The sequence below is a fragment of the Zalophus californianus genome, chromosome 13, assembly GCF_009762305.2.
Source record: "Zalophus californianus isolate mZalCal1 chromosome 13, mZalCal1.pri.v2, whole genome shotgun sequence".
NCBI classification, from domain to species: Eukaryota; Metazoa; Chordata; class Mammalia; order Carnivora; family Otariidae; genus Zalophus; species Zalophus californianus.
This window is the reverse complement of record NC_045607.1, coordinates 36,707,638-36,726,591: the sequence shown is the minus strand read 5'-3', so window position 1 is coordinate 36,726,591 and position 18,954 is coordinate 36,707,638. Positions and strand designations below refer to the sequence as shown.

The 18,954-nt window shown below is 41.3% G+C and overlaps 1 protein-coding gene across 11 annotated transcripts in view; it reads left to right on the top strand.

Annotated features, from left to right (window-relative positions):
- UNC13B (unc-13 homolog B) overlaps positions 1 to 18,954 on the top strand; it is a 215,773-nt gene that overhangs the window by 448 nt on the left and 196,371 nt on the right. The window lies entirely within an intron of this gene.

Genomic DNA, 18,954 nt, shown 5'->3' with positions numbered 1-18,954 from the left:
ATTATGTTAACTCATTTATAAACATTTAAAGAGGTTCTTTCTACTCTTGTTTTTCCTCACTCTCCTGTGAGGGACTGTTAACCTCTCCATTTCGGTGGCCATGTGACAGAGCTGTTGGCTGGCAGGCCCAGATACTATTAAACAGTGACTGGGGCTCTTTTGTAGTGAGAGTGGACTAGCTAAGAAACCGCGAATAGTTGGTGTCAACAGTGGACAGTCTCCCTTTTTCTTCCTTTTCCCTGCACCGTGAAACTGCAGGCGGATTAGTAGAAGGTTCTTTTTATCGCTGTTTGAACGCAGTATGGTACAGCTGTCACGTCCCTTCTTCCATTATATTCCTTGGCTTGCACCTTCTGTTGCTTGCCTCGTTCCCTGCTTCTTTGTAGTGTAGGCTAAGATTATGCTAATATTCGACTTGGGAAGGTGTGTTGTCTTCTCTCCTTTTGGAGCAAAACATAAGTCGTGTGACCTATATGTATATTTATTTATTAGCTTCTGCAGTGGCTAAAGGGCCTTTATTGCTTTTTCATTGAGGACACTTGACCCATCTAAGAAGATATTTTAAAGCAAGAGCTTTGGGGTTTAAGATGAGGGAAGGTGCATGGATTAAGCTCTATGAGGGTAGAGACTGTTTCTTACTGGTTTTTGTATTCTTGGTGACTGACACAGAAGCTCAATACTGGCTTTGAATAAATGCATGCGAGTACTGTGATTTTAGAGATTATCTGATTAGAAAAAGCAGGGTTTGGATTAGTCATTGAATTTGATCTTGGAAAATTTAAGTTACAGCCTATCATATCAGTTTTCAACAAGATGTAGGATAAGGTGGCTTGATGGTGAGAGAGAGAAATTATCTGCAAGAGCCTTTTCCTGGGGGCACCTGGGTGGCTCAGTTGTTACGCGTCTGCCTTCGGCTCAGGTCATGATCCCAGGGTCCTGGGATTGAGCCCCGCATCGGGGTCCCTGCTCCTCAGGAAGCCTGCTTCTCTCTCTCTCCCACTCCCCATGCTTGTGTTCCCTCTTTCGCTGTGTCTCTGTCAAATAAATTAAAAAAAAAAGTAAAAAAAAAAGCCTTTTCCTGGTACCCTTCACTGGATAGAGTTCATGTTTCTTTTGGCTCTGTGGATTAGAAGCATTGTTATTTATGATCTCTCTGATGGGTGTTTCCCCCAGCTGCTGGCAAAGGGAACTGTTTTGCTCCGTTCTCTTCCACTGTTTTGTTAAATGTCCATTAACCCAAAATGGATTTGACTATTTCCAGGGATTACGAGACAGTTTTTTTCTTCATGGTTGATTTTTTCATTAATGAGAATTTTGCTTTGCTTTTAGTAAGACATTTTCTCTCAGCAGCTGGGAATCTATTTATTCCTTTAGATCCCTGCTGTTGAGTAGCAGGATTTGGGAGCTTGGGTTTTGCAATGTCCGTTGGACAGTTTAAATCTCTACTGCTATACCGTATTACAGTGCTAGTTCTTATGAAAGAGTCTTTAGGCAGCAACTCTTAAACCAGAAATTCCTATTTAATTGCATTTAAATAACTTCAGAGAAGGAGCTGCTGCTGTTCTAATATTGGGCAACTTTCGTTGTCTAGAAATTCTATTTAGCTAACCTCTTTCCCTTTTCACGTTAGTTGAATGTCTCCTCTTTTGAACCTGGGGAATTGGAGACCAGCAGGTCATTGTCTTTTGAATGGAGATCCTGAAGATTATTAATTACTGAAATAAGCAGGTACCTCGTACAGAAGTATTCATATTAAATGGCAAAGTATCCAGTCTGGGGAAACTTACAGAAATAGATCAAAATAAAATCTTTCTAAAATGATATTCCTGCATTATACTTTGGCAGTTAAGAATGTTCATGTTATGAAAGAAGCCTGTGTAATGATATTGTATAACTCAATATCAGTTCATCTTGGAGTAGAATTGAATTAGAAACTTCTTCACTGTCGTCAAAGTTCAAACAGTAGTAGAAACTGATGCAGAAATGAGCAGACTGGTATTTAATTATCCCCAGAGATCTAAAGAAGTCAGTTTTGGGCACTCCTTGTTGGGTGTAGAGATTACTTAAAAAACAAAACTTCATTCCAGAGGACAGAACTGGGACAAGTTGACCAGGGATTGAAAATTATAAGAAACTGGGCGCCTGGGTGGCTCAGTCGGTTAAGCGACTGCCTTCGGCTCAGGTCATGATCCTGGAGTCCCGGGATCGAGTTCCGCATCGGGCTCCCTGCTCAGCGAGGGGCCTGCTTCTCCCTCTAACCCTCCCCCCTCTCATGTACTCTCTCTCTCTCATTCTCACTCTCTCAAAATAAATAAATACGTCTTTAAAAAAAAAAAAGAAAATTATAAGAAACTCTACATCTCTCCTGAGAAGTACAAAATTACCAAAGGCACAGAGTCATTGGAAATCACTAGAAGAGGGGCACCTGGGTGCTCAGTTGGTTAAGCATCTCCCTTAGGCTCAGGTTATAATCCTAGGGTCCTGGGATCAAGCCCCGCATCCAGCTCCCTGCTCAGTGGGAAGCCTGCTTCTCCCCCTCCCCCTGCTTGTGTTACCTCTCTCACTGTGTCTCTGTCAAATAAATAAAATCTTAAAAAAAAAAACCCAAAAAACTTCATTGCAGGGGTGCCTGGCGGGCTCAATCGGTGGAGCCTGCGACTCTTGATCTCTGGGTTTGAGCCCCAAGTTGGGTGTAGAGATTACTTAAAAAACAAAACAAAACTTCATTCCAGAGGGCAGAACTGGGACAAATTGACCAGTGATTGAAAATTATAAGAAATTCTACATCTGAAACTAATGTCTTATATGTTGGCCAAAAAAATTAGAAGAAATGACTTTAGTTTAATGTAAGGAATAACGTTAGAGTTCTTAACAAAGGTAATGGACTACTTAGGAGGGTTTTTTTTTTTTTTTTAAGGACACTTTAAGCCGAAACTGAATGAGTGGTAAGGGTGTTTGAAAAGAGATTGGGAGGTTAGACTTGATGAATTTTATTTATTTATTTATTTATTTGACAGAGAGAGAGAGACAGCGAGAGAGGGAACACAAGCAGGGGAAGTGGGAGAGGGAGAAGCAGGCTCCCCGCTGAGCAGGGAGCCCGATGTAGGGCTCGATCCCAGGATCCTGAGATCGTGACCTGAGCCGAAGGCAGACGCTTAACGACTGAGCCACCCAGGCGCCCCTGAATTTTTTTTTTTTTAAAGATTTTATTTATTAGAGAGAGAGAGAGACAGTGAGAGGGAGAGAGGGAGAGAGGGAGAGGGAACACAAGCAGGGGGAGGGCCAGAGGGAGGGGGAGGGTCAGAGGGAGAAGCAGGCTCTCCCCCGAGCAGGGAGCCCGACGCGGGGCTCGATCCCAGGACCCTGCGATCATGACCCGAGCCGAAGGCAGTCGCCCAACCAACTGAGCCACCCAGGCACCCCTAGACTTGATGAATTTTAAAGAAGCTGCCCTTTTATAGAATTCACTTAGTCTTTAAAAGTTTGGCACAACCTTCCTCATATTACTGATATCTTTTTACATCCATAGGGTCTAGTACCACATGAGCAACTTGCGTAAATTAAATCAAGGATTTTCTTTAACTTTTGGTGTCTTTTTTTTTTTTAAAGATTTTATTTATTTATTTGAGAGAGAGAGAATGAGAGACAGAGAGCATGAGAGGGAAGAGGGTCAGAGGGAGAAGCAGACTCCCTGCTGAGCAGGGAGCCCGATGTGGGACTCGATCCCGGGACTCCAGGATCATGACCTGAGCCGAAGGCAGTCGCTTAACCGACTGAGCCACCCAGGCGCCCCTAGACTTGATGAATTTTAAAGAAGCTGCCCTTTTATAGAATTCACTTAGTCTTTAAAAATTTGGCACAACTTTCCTCATATTACTGATATCTTTTTACATCCATAGGGTCTAGTACCACATGAGCAACTTGCGTAAACTAAATCAAGGATTTTCTTTAACTTTTGGTGTCTTGGTGTTTGTCACTGGTTTTTCCAAACAAATTATAAGCATTTTGAGATTGAGTCTTTCCATATTTTTTTTCAGATTTTATTTATTTATTTGACAGAGAGAGACATGGTGAGAGAGGGAACAGAAGCAGGGGGAGTGGGAGAGGGAGAAGCAGACTCCCCGATGAGCAAGGAGCCCAATGTGGGACCCGATCCCAGGACCCTGGGATCATGACCTAAGCCGAAGGCAGACTTAAAGAATGAGCCACCCAGGCGCCCCTCCATATTTCTCTTTTTTAATTTTAATTTTTTAAAGTTTTTTTTTTTTTTTTTTAATTTGACAGACACAGCAAGAGAGGGAACACAAGCAGGGGGAATGAGAGAGGGAAAATCAGGCTTCCCGTGGAGCCGGGAGCCCGATGCGGGGCTTGATCCCAGGAGCTGGGATCATGACCAGAGCTGAAGGCAGAGGCTTAACGACTGAGCCACCCAGGTGCCCCCTCTTTTTTTTATTTTTAAGATTTTATGCATTTGAGAGAGGGCACAAGTTTGGGGGGAGGAGCAGAGGGAGAGGGAGAAGCAGACTCCCTGCTGAGCAGGAGCCCCCACATGGGGCTCAATCCCAGGACCCCAACTTCATGACTGGAGCTGAGGGCAGCTAGGCACCCCTAAATCATTCTTTTTAATAGCTGCAGATAATTCCATGTATAATTCCATACACATTTATAAGCATACATAATTTAACCAGTTTTATATTGATGGACAGTCATAATTTTTTTCATTTTGCTCTTATAACAATGCTACCATGGAAATCCTTGTGGATAGTTTTGTTATGTTTGAAGATCTCCAATCAGCTTTCTACCTGGACTTTGTGTGTCTTTTGCTCATTGCTGTTTTCTTGGCATAATTACACTCAGCTGGACCCATTAGCAAATCAAATGCCTCAGCAACTCTCAGGTCAGCATCTTCCATAGAGGCAGGTCCTTACCAGTAGGAACTATTTTATGCCTATCAAGAAGACCAGAGACCTCAGCTTTTGTAAGTTTGACCTATGATTTCCATGTACTCTTCTTTTTTAAAAATCTTCTTTGTGATATTTAAAAATTATTTTCCATATTGATACATACACCCAGCGTTCATAGCAGCATTATCTACAATAGCCAAATTATGGAAACAGCCCAAGTGTCCATTGATGAGTGGATAAAGATGTGTGTGTACACACACACAGTAGAATATTACTCAGCCATAAAAAAAGTGAAATCGGGGTGCCTGGGTGGCTCAATCGTTAAACGTCTGCCTTCAGCTTAGGTCATGATCCCAGGGTCCTGGGATTGAGTCCCACATCTCTCTGCTTAGCGGGAAGACTGCTTCTTCCTCTCCCACTCCCAGTCCCCCTGCTTGTGTTCCCTCTCTCCCTGTGTCTCTCTCTCTCTCAAATAAATAAAATCTTTAAAGATTTTATTTATTTGAGAGAGAGAGAGCACATGAGAGGGGGGAGGATTAGAGGGAGAAGCAGACTCCCTGCTGAGCAGGGAGCCCGATGTGGGACTCGTTCTTGGGACTCCAGGATCGTGACCTGAGCCAAAGGCAGTCGCTTAACCAACTGAGCCACCGAGGTGCCCAGAAATAAATAAAATCTTAAAAAAAAAAAAGAAGTGAAATCTTGGCATTTGCAACAACGTGGCTGGAGCTAGAGAGTATTATGCTAAGCAAAATAAGTCAGAGAAAGACAAATACCATATGATTTCACTCAAATGTGGAATTTAAGAAACAAATGAGCAAAGGGGGATAAAAAGAGGCAAACCAAGAAATAGACTCTCGACTATAGAGAACAAATGATTACCAGAATGGAGGTGGGTGGGGGGGGGATGGGTAATATAGGTGATGGGATTAAGGAGTTGCATTTACTGTGATGAGCACTGGGTGATATATGGAAATGCTGAATCACTATTTTGTACCCCTGAAACTAATATTACACTGTAACTAGAATTTAAATAACTTAAAAAAATACATTTCCAGAAATTTCTTTGCAAATTATTTTCCACACTGAACATTAATTGTGTTTTGAACCAGTGTCACTAGTGGTGAGAACTATACCAGGTCATTTATGTTTACTTGCCCTTAGAAAAGCTTATATTTATCATCATTTATTAGTTAATTAACTGAAAGAATACTACTGGGAAACTCCTAGAAAGTGAATTCTGGGCGTGCCTTGGTGGCTCAGTTGGTTAAGCATCTCCCTTTGGCTCAGGTCATGATCTCAGGGTCCTGGGATCAAGCCCTGGGTTGGGCTCCCTGCTCAGTGGGGAGTCTGCTTCTCCCTTTCCCCCTTGCTGGTGCTCACTTGCATGTACTCTTTCTCAAATTAAAAAAAAAAAAAATCTTAGGGCGCCTGGGTGGCTCAGTTGGTTAAGGTCAGGTCATGATCCTGGAGTCCTGGGATCGAGTCCCGCATCGGGCTCCCTGCTCAGCGGGGAGTCTGCTTCTCCCTCTGACCCTCTTCCCTCTCGTGCTATCTCTCATTCTCTCTCTCTCAAATAAATAAATAAAATCTTTAAAAAAAAATCTTAAAAAGTGAATTCTGATGGACATTCAGGACACATATTGATTATAGGTCAGTTTTAGGCTGAGAGGACCTCAAATATATTTTGGCTTACTGCCACTATGGAAAGCAGGAATAGTAATGATTTTCTTCCTTTCCTTTTTTTTTTTTTTAAGATTTTATCTTTTTTTTTTTTTTTTTAAGATTTTACTTATTTGTCAGAGAGAACACAGCAGGGGGAGTGGCAGGCAGAGCAGGCAGAGGGAGAAGCAGGCTCCCTGCCTAGCAAGGAGCCTGATGCGGGACTCGACCGAGGACCCTGGGATCATGACCTGAGCTGAAGGCAGACACTGAACCGTTTGAGCCACCCAGGCGTCCCAGATTTTATCTATTTATTATTTATTTATTATTTTTTTTTAAGGATTTTATTTATTTATTTGACAGAGAGAGACACAGTGAGAGAAGGAACACAAGCAGGGGGAGTGGGAGAGGGAGAAGCAGGCTTCCCACGGAGCAGGGAGCCCGACGCAGGGCTTGATCCCAGGACCCCGGGATCGTGACCTGAGCCGAAGGCAGACGCTTAACGACTGAGCCACTCAGGCACTCCAGATTTTATCTATTTTTTAAGTCATCTCTATATCCAACTTGGGGTTCAAACTCAAAACCCTGAGATCGAGAGTTGCACTCTAGAGGGGCCTCTGCAGGAAGCCTGCTTCTCCCTCTCCCACTCCCCCTGCTTGTGCTCCCTTTCTCGCTGTCTCTCTCTGTCAAATAAATAAATAAACTCTTCAAAAAAAAAAAAGAGTTGCACTCTACCAATTGAGCCAGCCAGGTGCCCCAGAATAGTAACGATTTTAGAATTTTCAGGCAAAAAAACAGTTTAGTCAGGTATTTTCTTCACACCTTATTTTTTCCCTAACATTGTCATCTGCCTCTGCTAACTCCTTGCTGCTGGTTTCTCTATCAGATCGTGGTTTGAGTAGTTAGTTCCTGCCCTTAAATGCAGAGTTGCTGCTGGGTTCTTTTCACTTAGCTGTGGCACCAGGAAGTTGATTGTGCCTTGTCTGAGTGAGGAGGCAGCAGTGAAAGGGGAAAGGACCAATTTCCTCTGCCTTGGATAGCTGTTGTCATGAATTGTTCTCTTCCTAAAAAGCAGTACATTCTGTAATTCCTAGTTTCTAAACGTGGGGTTTCTGGAAGTTGTACTTTTTAGGCCAGTGAGCTGAGTTTTTACCCTGTTTTGCCTGTGCTATATATTTCAGACTTTGCTATGTGAATCTGTTTAAAATTTGGGCTGTGTATCATTAGTAAATATTTGTTGAGTACCTTCTCTCTGCCTGTTTATGATACATATCTATATAGTAGATAAGAGCCCAAGAAATCTAGATGGGCTTTAAAACATCTCTTCTCTCTTCCTGTAAGCAGCCTGAGATGATCTCTGAAAATGATTTGCTATTCCCTTGACCCAGAAAACCCTACAAAATCATGCAAATCAGGAGGTTCAAATCTTCGTGTTCACTTAAAGTACACACATGAAACTGCCCAGGCCATCAAGGATATGCATATCTGAAAAGCCACCAAGTACCTGAAGGATCACTTTACTGAAGTGTTGTGTGCATTTCTGTTGCTAGAATGGAGTTGGTAGGTATGCCCAGGCCAAACAGTAGGGTTGGACACAGGGTTGGTGGCCCAAGAAAATTGCTGAATTTTAACTGCACATGCTTAAAAATGCAGAGTAGGGGTGCCTGGATGGCTCAGTTGGTTAAGTGTCTGCCTTCGACTCAGGTCATGATCCCAGGGTCCTGCGATCCAGCCCCACATCGGGCTCCCTGCTCCGCGGGGAGCCTTCTCCCTTTCCCTCTGCCTGCTGTTGCCCCTGCTTGTACTCTCTCACTATCTCTCTCTTGCTCTCTGTTGAATAAATAAAATCTTAAAAAAAATGTGGAGAGTAATGTTGAACTTAAGGGTTTAGATGTAGATTCTCTGGGCATTGAGCACATCCGGGTGAACAAAGCCCTCAAGATGAGATACTGAACTTACAGAGCTCATGGTTGGGTTAACCTGTACATGAACTCTCCCTGCCACATTGAGGTGATTCTTACTGAAAAGAGCAGGTTGTTCCTAAAGCAGAAGAGGTTGCACAGAAGAAAAAGATACCCCTGAAGAAACAAGAATTTATGGTCCAGGAGTAAATCAGCATAAAATAAATGCAAATAAAAGTTAAACAACAAAACAAAGCAAAAATCGCCTTTCTTAGATAAACCCAAAATTAGGACTATTAAGTCTGACCTAGATAAGCAGAGTAAGTTAAGTTCTTACTGGAGTGGAGAGATACTGCACTATTTTTTTTTTTTTAAGATTTTATTTATCTGAGAGAGAATGAGAGGGAGAACACGGGAGGGGGGAGGGTCAGAGGCAGAAGCAGACTCCCTGCTGAGCAGGGAACCCGATGTGGGACTCGATCCTGGGACTCCAGTATCATGACTTGAGCCGAAGGCAGTCGCTTAAAGAACTGAGCCACCCAGGCGCCCTGCACTATTTTTCTAACGTTCAAAGCGAGATTCTTTAAGTTGGGGAATGTTTTAGACGGTCTAGTGGACTGTTTTTATTAAAAGTCAGGGAAGATTTGCTATTTGTGTATCAAATTATTTTTATTGATTTATAGTATATGTACAGAGAAGTACACAGATCTTAAGTGTATGGCTCACTGAATCATCACAAAGTGAACATACTCACATCACCATTACTTTGTTCAAGAAGTAGAACACTGCTAACACCTCAGAAGACTGTCTTAGCAATCCTGTCAATCATTATTTCCTCCCACTTTCCCAAAGCTAACATTGTCTAACACCAGAGTAGTTTAACTTGGTATTTTTTTTTAAATAAACTGAATTTTTTTTAATTATGTTATATTAGTCACCATACAGTACATCATTAGTTTTTGATATAGTGTTCTATGATTCATTGTTTGTGTATAACACCCAGTGCTCCATGCAATATGTGCTCTGTGCAATATGTGCTCTCATTAATACCCATCACCGGGCTAACCCATCCCCCCACTCCCCTAAACTTAATTTTTTAAAAAAGATTTTTTTAAAGTAATCTCTGCACTCAGTGTGGGGCTCAAACTCACAACCCTGGGATCAAAAGTTGCATTCTTTCCGGACAAAGCCGGCCAGGTGCCCCAATAAACATTTTTTTGTTTTTTTGTTTTTTAAAGATTTTATTTATTTGACAGAGGGAGACACAGTAAGAGAGGGAACACAAGCAGGGGGAGAGGGTCAGAGGGAGAAGCAGGCTTCCCACTGAGCAGGGAGGCTGATGCGGGGCTCGATCCCAGGACCCTGGGATCATGACCTGAGCTGAAGGCAGACGCTTAACGGCTGAGCCACCCAGGCGCCCCTAAACTTCATTTTTTTAAATAATTTTTTATTGTTATGTTAATCACCATACATTACATCATTAGTTTTTGATGTAGTGTTCCATGATTCATTGTTTGTGCATAACACCCAGTGCTCCACGCAGAATGTGCCCTCTTTAATACCTATCACCAGGCTAACCCATCCCCCTACCCCCCTCCCCTCTAGAACCCTCAGTTTGTTTTTCAGAGTCCATCGTCTTTAATGGTTCGTCTCCCCCTCCGACTTACTCCCCTTCATTCTTCCCCTCCTGCTATTTTCTTCTTTTTTTTTTCTTAACATATATTGCATTATTTGTTTCAGAAGTACAGATCCGTGATTCATCAGTCTTGTACAGTTCACAGTGCTCACCATAGCACATACCCTCCCCAATGTCTATCACCCAGCCACCCAATCCCTCCCACCCCCCACCACTCCAGAAACCCTGTTTGTTTCCTGAGATTAAGAATTCCTCATATCAGTGAGGTCATATGATACATGTCTTTCTCTGATTGACTTATTTCACTCAGCATAACACCCTCCAGTTCCAACCACGTCGTTGCAAATGGTAAGCTCTCATTCCTTTTGATGGCTGCATAATATTCCATTGTGTATATATACCACATCTTCTTTATCCATTCATCTGTCAATGGACATCTTGGCTCTTTCCACAGTTTGGCTATTGTGGACGTTGCTGCTATAAACATCGGGGTGCACGTACCCCTTCAGATCCCTACATTTGTATCTTTGGGGTAAATACCCAGTAGTGCAATTGCTGGATTGTATGGTAGCTCTATTTTCAACTGTTTGAGGAACCTCCATACTGTTTTCCAGAGTGGTTGCACGAGCTTGCATTCCCACCAACAGTGTAGGAGGGTTCCCCTGTCCCTAAACTTCATTTTTTTTTTTTAAAGATTTTATTTATTTATTTGAGAGAGAGAGAATGAGAGAGAGAGAGAGCACATGAGAGGGGGGAGGGCCAGAGGGAGAAGCAGACTCCCTGCTGAGCAGGGAGCCCGATATGGGACTCGATCCCGGGACTCCAGGATCATGACCTGAGCCGAAGGCAGTCGCTTAACCAACTGAGCCACCCAGGTGCCCTAAACTTCATTTTTTAAGAGCAGTTTTAGGTTCATAGCAAAATTGAGCGTAATGTTTTGCTTGTTTTTGAACTTTTTAAAAAACCAAGACACAGGGGCACCTGGCTCACTGGCTCAGTTGGTAGAACATGCTACCTCTTGCTCTCGGGGTTGTTAGTTCAAGCCCCACGTTGGGTGTGGAGATTACTTAAAAATAAAATCCTTAAAAAAATTAAGATATAAATGACAAATGAACTTTTAATAAATGGAATTATATAGTATTTCTTTTGGACTGGCTTCTTTTGCCTAACATACTTGTCAGAAGTTTCCACTTAATGCATAGCCATAGTTCATTGATTTTTAGTTGCTATGTAGTATCTCATTATATGAATATACCACAGTTTATCTTTGGATATTTTTTCCCCATCTTACCATTTATATTTTTTGGTCCTACCTTGCGTGTATTTCTGTTGGGTGTATATATATAGTGTATATATATCCGGGATTAAAATTTCTGGGTCATAACTTATGGTTATGTTCAATTGTAGTTGATACATAAAACAGTTTTCCGAAATCTATCAATTTACTCTCCTAGTAACTTTTTCTAATATTCATTTTTTAAAAAGATTTTATTTATTTGAGAGAGAGCACAAGGCAGGGAGGGGCAGAGGGAGAGGGACAAGTAGACTCTCTGCTGAGCAGGGAGCCCCAAGCGGGGCTTGATCCCAGGACCCTGAGTTCATGACTGAGCCAGACGATTAACCAACTGAGCCACCCAAGTGCCCCTCTAATATTCATTTTTTAAAAAAAAGAATTGAGGGGCGCTTGGATGGTTCAGTGGGTGGAGCGGCCAACTCTTGAGTTTTGGCTCATATCATGATCTCAGGGTGGTGAGATCAAGCCCCACAGCAGGCCCTGCTCAGCGGGGAGTCTGCTTAAGATTCTTTCCCTCTCCCTCTGCCCCTCCCCCTGCTTGTGCGAGAGCAAGCTTGCTCTCTCTCTTTCTCAAAAAAAATCTTAAAAAAAAAAAAGAATTGAATGGCCCTTAATTCTCAGCATTTGGCCAGTTTATCAAACCATTTCACAGGCATCAATACATAATTTTTTTATTAACATATAATGTATTACTTGTTTCAGGGGTTTAATACATAATTTTTACATGTTAATCTTCCAAGCTTGATAATATCTTTTTTTTTAAATGACCTGAAGAGATCTATTATGCTTGAGATAATTTCTCACATTTAAGACTAAAATTTGTGGCCAATATTTTATTGAAAGAAATACTGAGATGTTTATAATGTTGAGTAAAGATAATAGCCTAGTCCCTGAACTTACTGGCATTTACATATTTTTAAAAAGGAATACCATTTTTCTAAACAGAGAAGTTATTCTTTCAAGTATTTACCAGCTTTGCATATGTCAGGCACCATTGGGCACACTGGGAATATAGAGGTAGGTGAACAAGGTAAATGTGTTCTGTGCCATCACAGAGCTTACAGACATTATTACAGGCCCAATGAAGACCACTTGAAAATATGGGAAAGTACTAAAGTAAAACAACACAAAGAACAAAACCCCAAAATCACTTAAAATCTCATCCCTCAGTATTACTGTTAATATTTTGTTTGCTTTTTAAACTTACTGTGGAGAGTTTAAAATATGTAAAAGTAGGGAGAACAGTATAATGAATCTACAGGTTCCTGTCACCCAGCTTCAACATTTATCAGCTCTTCTTTCTTTCTTTCTTTTTTTTTTTTTTTAAGATTTTATTCATTTATTTGACAGAGACACAGCGAGAGGGGGAACACAAGCAGGGGGAGTGGGAGAGGGAGAAGCAGGCTTCCCGCAGAGCGGGGATCCCGATGTGGGGCTCGATCCCAGGACCCTGGGATCATGACCTGAGCCGAAGGCAGACGCTCAACGACTGAGCCACCCAGGCGCCCCTCAGCTCTTATTTCTTTAATAACTCTGTCCAGTCTCCCTCTTTTCTCTATTTGAAGCAAATCCATACACCATCACTTCATCTGTAAGTATTTCAATATGTATCTCCAAAAGATAAGGATTAAAAAACCTCCACAAAACCAATATCACATTTTAGAAAATTCCTTAATTCCACCAAATATCCAGTGTTTGAATTTACAGTTTGTTCATAAATACTACAATTTTTTTTTCTTTTTTACAGTTTGAGTGTTTGAATCGGGACCACAGTAAGGTCTACACATTGCTTTTAATTGATAGTTTTGTGCCTCTTAATCTTTAGGTTTCATCTCCATCTCTCCTATTCTCTTTTTTGTTCTTTGCAACTTCTTTGTTGAAGAAACTGGATCATTTGTCTTGTCTCTCAGTCTGGATTTTGCTGATTGTATTCCTGTGGCATAGTTTAACATGTTCTTGAGTCTTAAGGTATATATATTTCCAGGCTCCTGGGTGGCTTAGTTGTTAAGTGTTTGTCTTGGGCTCTGGTCATGATCCCAGGGTCCTGGAATCAAGCCCTGTGTTGGGCTCTCTGCTCAGCGGGGAGCCTACTTCTCCCTCCTTCTGCAACTCCTCCTGCTTGTGCTTGCTCCCTCCCTCCCCAATCAAATAAATAAATCTAAAAAAAAAAACCCAACTATATATATTTCCTACAATGTTGATGTTAGAGACTTGATCCTACTGCTTTCTTTCTTTTTTTTTTGTTAAGACTACTTCATGAGTAATGTTTGGTTCTTCATCAGAAGGCTTAGAATGTCTGTTTCTCTCTCTCTCTTTTTTTGGTGATATTGGTCCCTGTTGATGCTTAATGTCTAGTAAATTCATTAGGGGCTGCAAAATGGTGATAATCTAATTTAGTAATTCATTTGTTAGCTGGAATATTTCAATAAAGAAAAACTTCCCCATATTTTTAAAGATTTATTTATTTTAGAGTGCGTGAGCAGAGGGAGGGTTAGAGGAAGAGGGGGAGAAAAAAAGAGAAGCAGACTCCCCACTGAGCATGGAGCCCGACTTGGGGCTGGATCCCACAACTGTGAGATCATGACTTGAGCCTGAATCAAGAGTTCATTCACTCAACTGGCTGAGCCACCCAGATGCCCTGAGAGACTTCCTCATGTTTACTATTTAGCTACTCAGTGGGTTCTTACAGGAAAGTCAGAATAAATGCTTGGTTCTTTCTTTTCATTATGAATTCTCAAAATAGTGATTTGGTTTCTTAGCATTCTTTAATAGTGACTAAATTAGTTGCTGTTGTCTGCAGTACTATTATGAAGTCATAATTTAAGCATATTTCAGTCTGTGTGATTGTTATTGATATACAAATTGTTCATCTTTGCCACTGGGAGCTACTTACTGTTCATATTTTGATGTATCCTTTTAGGCACCCCTCCCCATACTGTTTGGCCACTCTCCCTACCCCTTTTTTCTTGAGCTCAATTTTCACATGTCAGTAATTTTTTAAAAAACTTTTTTTTTAAAGATTTTATTTATTCATTTGACAGAGAGAGACACAGCGAGAGAGGGAACAGAAGCACGGGGAGTGGGAGGGGGAGAAGCAGGCCTCCCGTGGAGCAGGGAGCCCAATGCGGGGCTCGATCCCAGGACCCCAGGATCATGACTTGAGCCAAAGGCAGACCCTTAACGACTGAGCCACCCAGGCACCCCTAAAAAACTTTTTATCTAGAAATAATGTCAGACTGCTAGAAAAGTTGCAGAAGTAAAAATAAAGAACAGTCACTTGGTGGTAAGTTTCAGACAACATTGCTCTCTATCCCCTAAATACTTCATTGTGTATTTCCTAAGAATGAAGATGGTCTCTGACATAACCACAGTAATCTTTCAGTAAATTTAGCAATGATAAAATAATTTTATTTAATCTGCCAGTTATATTCATTTTTGTCAGTTCCAGTTGTCAAACGTCCATTATAACATTTTTATAGGCTCCAGTCTAAGAGTTGGCTTTCCATTTAGTGGTCATGTCTCTTTAGCCTCCTTCAACGCAGAACATTTCCATAGCCATTTTTGGTAACAGTGGCATTTTTTTTTTTTAAAGGATACAATCCCCTCTCCTTTTTTAGTAGACTGTTGATCATTTTTTGGTTTGTCTGATGTTAAGCAGCCTGAATTGGAGTAGTATGTAGTTGACGTTGTGTCCTGCTCAGGGCATCAACATCAGAAAACACACATCATGTCTCTCTTTGGTGAAATGAAAGTACTGCTTTAGTGTATTTATTAATCTGGTGACTGTGTAAACTGGATTAAATGGGGGAGTAATTAAAGGAACTTAAATCATAGGAGTAATTTAGATTGAACGTAAATTAAAATTTCTTGAGATTTGAACTGTTACAGAAAAGCAGTGAAATTCATTTTTTAGGTCTCTTAAAAATAAGTCCTATTTCCTTCTGTGTGGAATACTTAGGTATAGCTGCTCTGGATGAGGAAAGTTCGATAAACAGCTTTGCATTTCCTGCTTTGTTAAGATTCTTTGTGATTACTGAGAAATGGAACAAAAATGTTGGCATGTGGTAGAATTTTGTGTTCAGTTTAGCAAGGAAACTATTTCATTTTTCTATTTCAGTAAAAATAGAATGTTCATTCTCATGTTGTTTCCAAAAGCAATTATCCACTGAACATGTGAGAGAGGCTGGTGGCATCAAAGGAAAAGTCATGAGGGCTTCTTTTTTTGTGTTCATGAACCCCACAGTGATAAAAAAATGTGGTCAAAATATGACAGGAACAGTTTGTCTTAGTGTGTATGTATACAAACTCTTTTCTCCTAAAGAATATTATAAATAGGGAAAAGCAGTTCTCAGTCATTAGGAAATACAGATTTCCAAGAAAAGCCTGTTTTGTTTTCTATTACTGCTTTTGTGGCTTCTATTTCTGTGCAGTAAGTACTTATTTGGGACTGGAGAACAGATAGGCCATCGAATTGTGTTGGGCTGTTAATTTTCTCTTGGAATTGTTTGCTTTTTTAGTTTTTTAAAAAAGATTTTAGAGAGAGTGAAAGAGATTGAATGGAGGGGCAGAGAGAGAGAACCTCAAGCGATTCTATCCTGCCCCACGTGGGGTGGGGTTGGGGCGGGACCCTAGGTGGGGTGGGGTGGGGCGGGGCAGGGACCAGGCCCCAGCTGGGGTGGGTCCATCCCCGCCCCTGGGCGGGGCTTAGTTTCACCATCCTGAGATCACAACCTAAGCCAAATGCCCAATTGACTGAGCCACCCTGGTATCCTGGCTTTATTAATTTTTATAGTGTTTTATTGTGAGTGGTGTTGAGAAGAAAGAGGCTAGAGGACAGTGAGTGAGGAAGATCTACCTAGAAGCTAAGGAGGGACTAGTAGTTGGACATGGGAAGATAATTGCTCTTATATGTGATTAAGGGGGGATAAAAATGATTTAATCAAAGGGCTAGTCACTTGCATGATTTCTATTATGATTCGGATTTGTAGGACTTTCATGTACAAAAGGATAAAGGAAATCTGCTTGCTAAGGAGAAGGGGGGTAAATGATACGGATATAGACATCTATAGACATCTATGTCCACCTCATTTCACCCATGATCACATTATAAAGCATGTCACTCCTTGGAATGGTGCTCTGCTTTTGGAGTCTTAAATTTCATCACCTATCTGATTGTATTCTGTAGTCTGTCTTTCCAGCTTTTAGTCTCACTGTGTTTTTACTATAATATAGGGTAGATGTTAAAAAGCTTTGGTTTTATTTTTTTATTATTTTTTTAAAGATTTTATTTATTTATTTGAGAGAGAGAATGAGAGACAGCATGAGAGGGAAGAGGGTCAGAGGGAGAAGCAGACCGCCTGCTGAGCAGGGAGCCTGATGTGGGACTTGATCCCGGGACTCCAGGATCATGACCTGAGCCGAAGGCAGTTGCTTAACCAACTGAGCCACCCAGGGGCCCTAAAAAGCTTTGGTTTTAGACAGACTTGAGTTGGTGAATTGTACATCTCTACCGGTTATGAGTTGTGTGCCCTTATATAATTGAATCTGCTCTTAATCTCATTGAATCTTAATTTCCACATCTTTAATATTCATATATCCATTCCAAAAGTATTAAGTTCCTATTCTTTTTTCTTTGCTTGTTTTTTCACCAAGCTCTAGGCCTGACATGGGGCTCGAACTCATGATCCTCAGATCAAGAGTTGCATGCTCTGCTGACTGAAACACCCAGGTGCTCCTTAAGTCCCTGTTTTAATGGAGTTTCATTATATTAAGGGAAGATAAAGAAATAAAATAAATGAATAATTAAGCCTCAGATAATGATAAGTACAGTGAAGAAAGTAAGGTAAGGGACTGAGAGTGATTTGAGTGGAAGAATTATTTGAAGTAGGATTGTCCAGGAAGGCGTCACTAGGGTGGTGGCATTTGAGCTGAGACCAGAATGATGAGAAGGAATCATCAGAGATCTAAGTTGCTTTTTTTTTTTTTTTAAAGATTTTATTTATTTATTTGACAGAGAGACAGCAAGAGCAGGAACACGAGCAGGGGGAGTGGGAGAGGGAGAAGCAGGCTTCCTACGGAGCAGGGAGCCCGATGTGGGGCTCGATCCCAATCATGACCTGAGCCGAAGGCAGACGCTTAACGACTGAGCCACACAGGCACCCCGATATCTAAGTTTTTTAAGCAGAGAGAATTGAAAGCAAATATTTTGAGGGGAAGGAAAAAAGGAATTATTGGAAGTTAGGGTGACAGGTAGGCAGAGACTAAATCATAGAGAGTCCTGTAGTTTGTATCAAAGAGTTTGACTTTTTTTTTTTTTTTTAAGATTTTATTTATTTGAGAGAGCACGAGTGAGGGGGGAAAGCAGGCTCCCCACTGAGTGAGGAGCCAGATGCGGAGGGCTAGATCCCTGGACCCTGGGATCATGACCTGAGCCAAAGGCAGACACTTAACCGTCTGAACCACCCTGGTGCCCCAAGAATTTGATGTTATTCTATTTTTTTTTTTAAGATTTTTATTTATTTGACAGAGAGACAGCAAGAGAGGGAACACAAGCAGGGGGAGTGGGAGAGGGAGAAGCAGGCTTCCCGCCGAGCAGGGAGCCCAATTCGGGGCTTGATCCCAGGATCCTGGGATCATGACCTGAGCCAAAGGCAGATGCTTAACGACTGAGCCACCCAGGCGCCCTGAGTTTGATGTTATTCTAAACAGCATTGGGCCTAACTGAATGGCTTTAAGCAAGATTAATGCTTTGATTTGTTTTACAAATAGCAAGTTTGTGGTGAATAAACTGGGGTGGGAAGCCATGGCTAGCAACACTGGAAGCAGGGGCCTACTTGGAGCATCCAGGTAAGAGATGGATAGTGACTTAGATTAGGGTGGTAGTACTAGAGATGGTGAAAATATCTATAGCAAAGTGTTGCTGAGATAATTGTTGTGACAATGATTAGCACTATCCCAGGCCTAGAATGAGTACTTATTTTACTATAAAAATAGTATTAATGGTTCTCATTCAGCTTTATGCCATCTATTCATCTAAGCCAGGAAGCTGGAAGTCATTCTAGATTTCTCAAGGAAGAAAATACAGAGAGGAGAAAAAGTTGTTAGGTTCAGTTGAGTTTATGGTGTCTGTAGAGTAAGTTACCTATAAGATATGTTGAGATGAAAGTAACAATAATCTTGCAAGATGACCCTTGAAAATAGTACCTGAAAATGTAGATCTATAGCTTTAGAAGTCTTGTTAGAGACTTGTTAGAGACTTGTTAAATATTTGGGAGTTGTAGGTGTTTGGTAGTATAAAGCTATTAGCTTGAATAAAATTTCCTATCTGTATAGAGGATAAAAGAGGAGAAAAATGAACTAATGCTGTAGCTAAAGGAATGGGCAAAAGAAGAGTTGATAGGTGGTCAGAACTGCAGGAAAATGGAGAATGCTTTGTCAGTGCCTGAAGCCTGGAGTAGAGGGAATTTCAAGAAGGAATGATTGGATGATAGAGATGAATGATACTGGTTGAGGGTAAACAGACCAAGGTCACTGGGTTTGAAAACTAGAGCAGTTTCATTA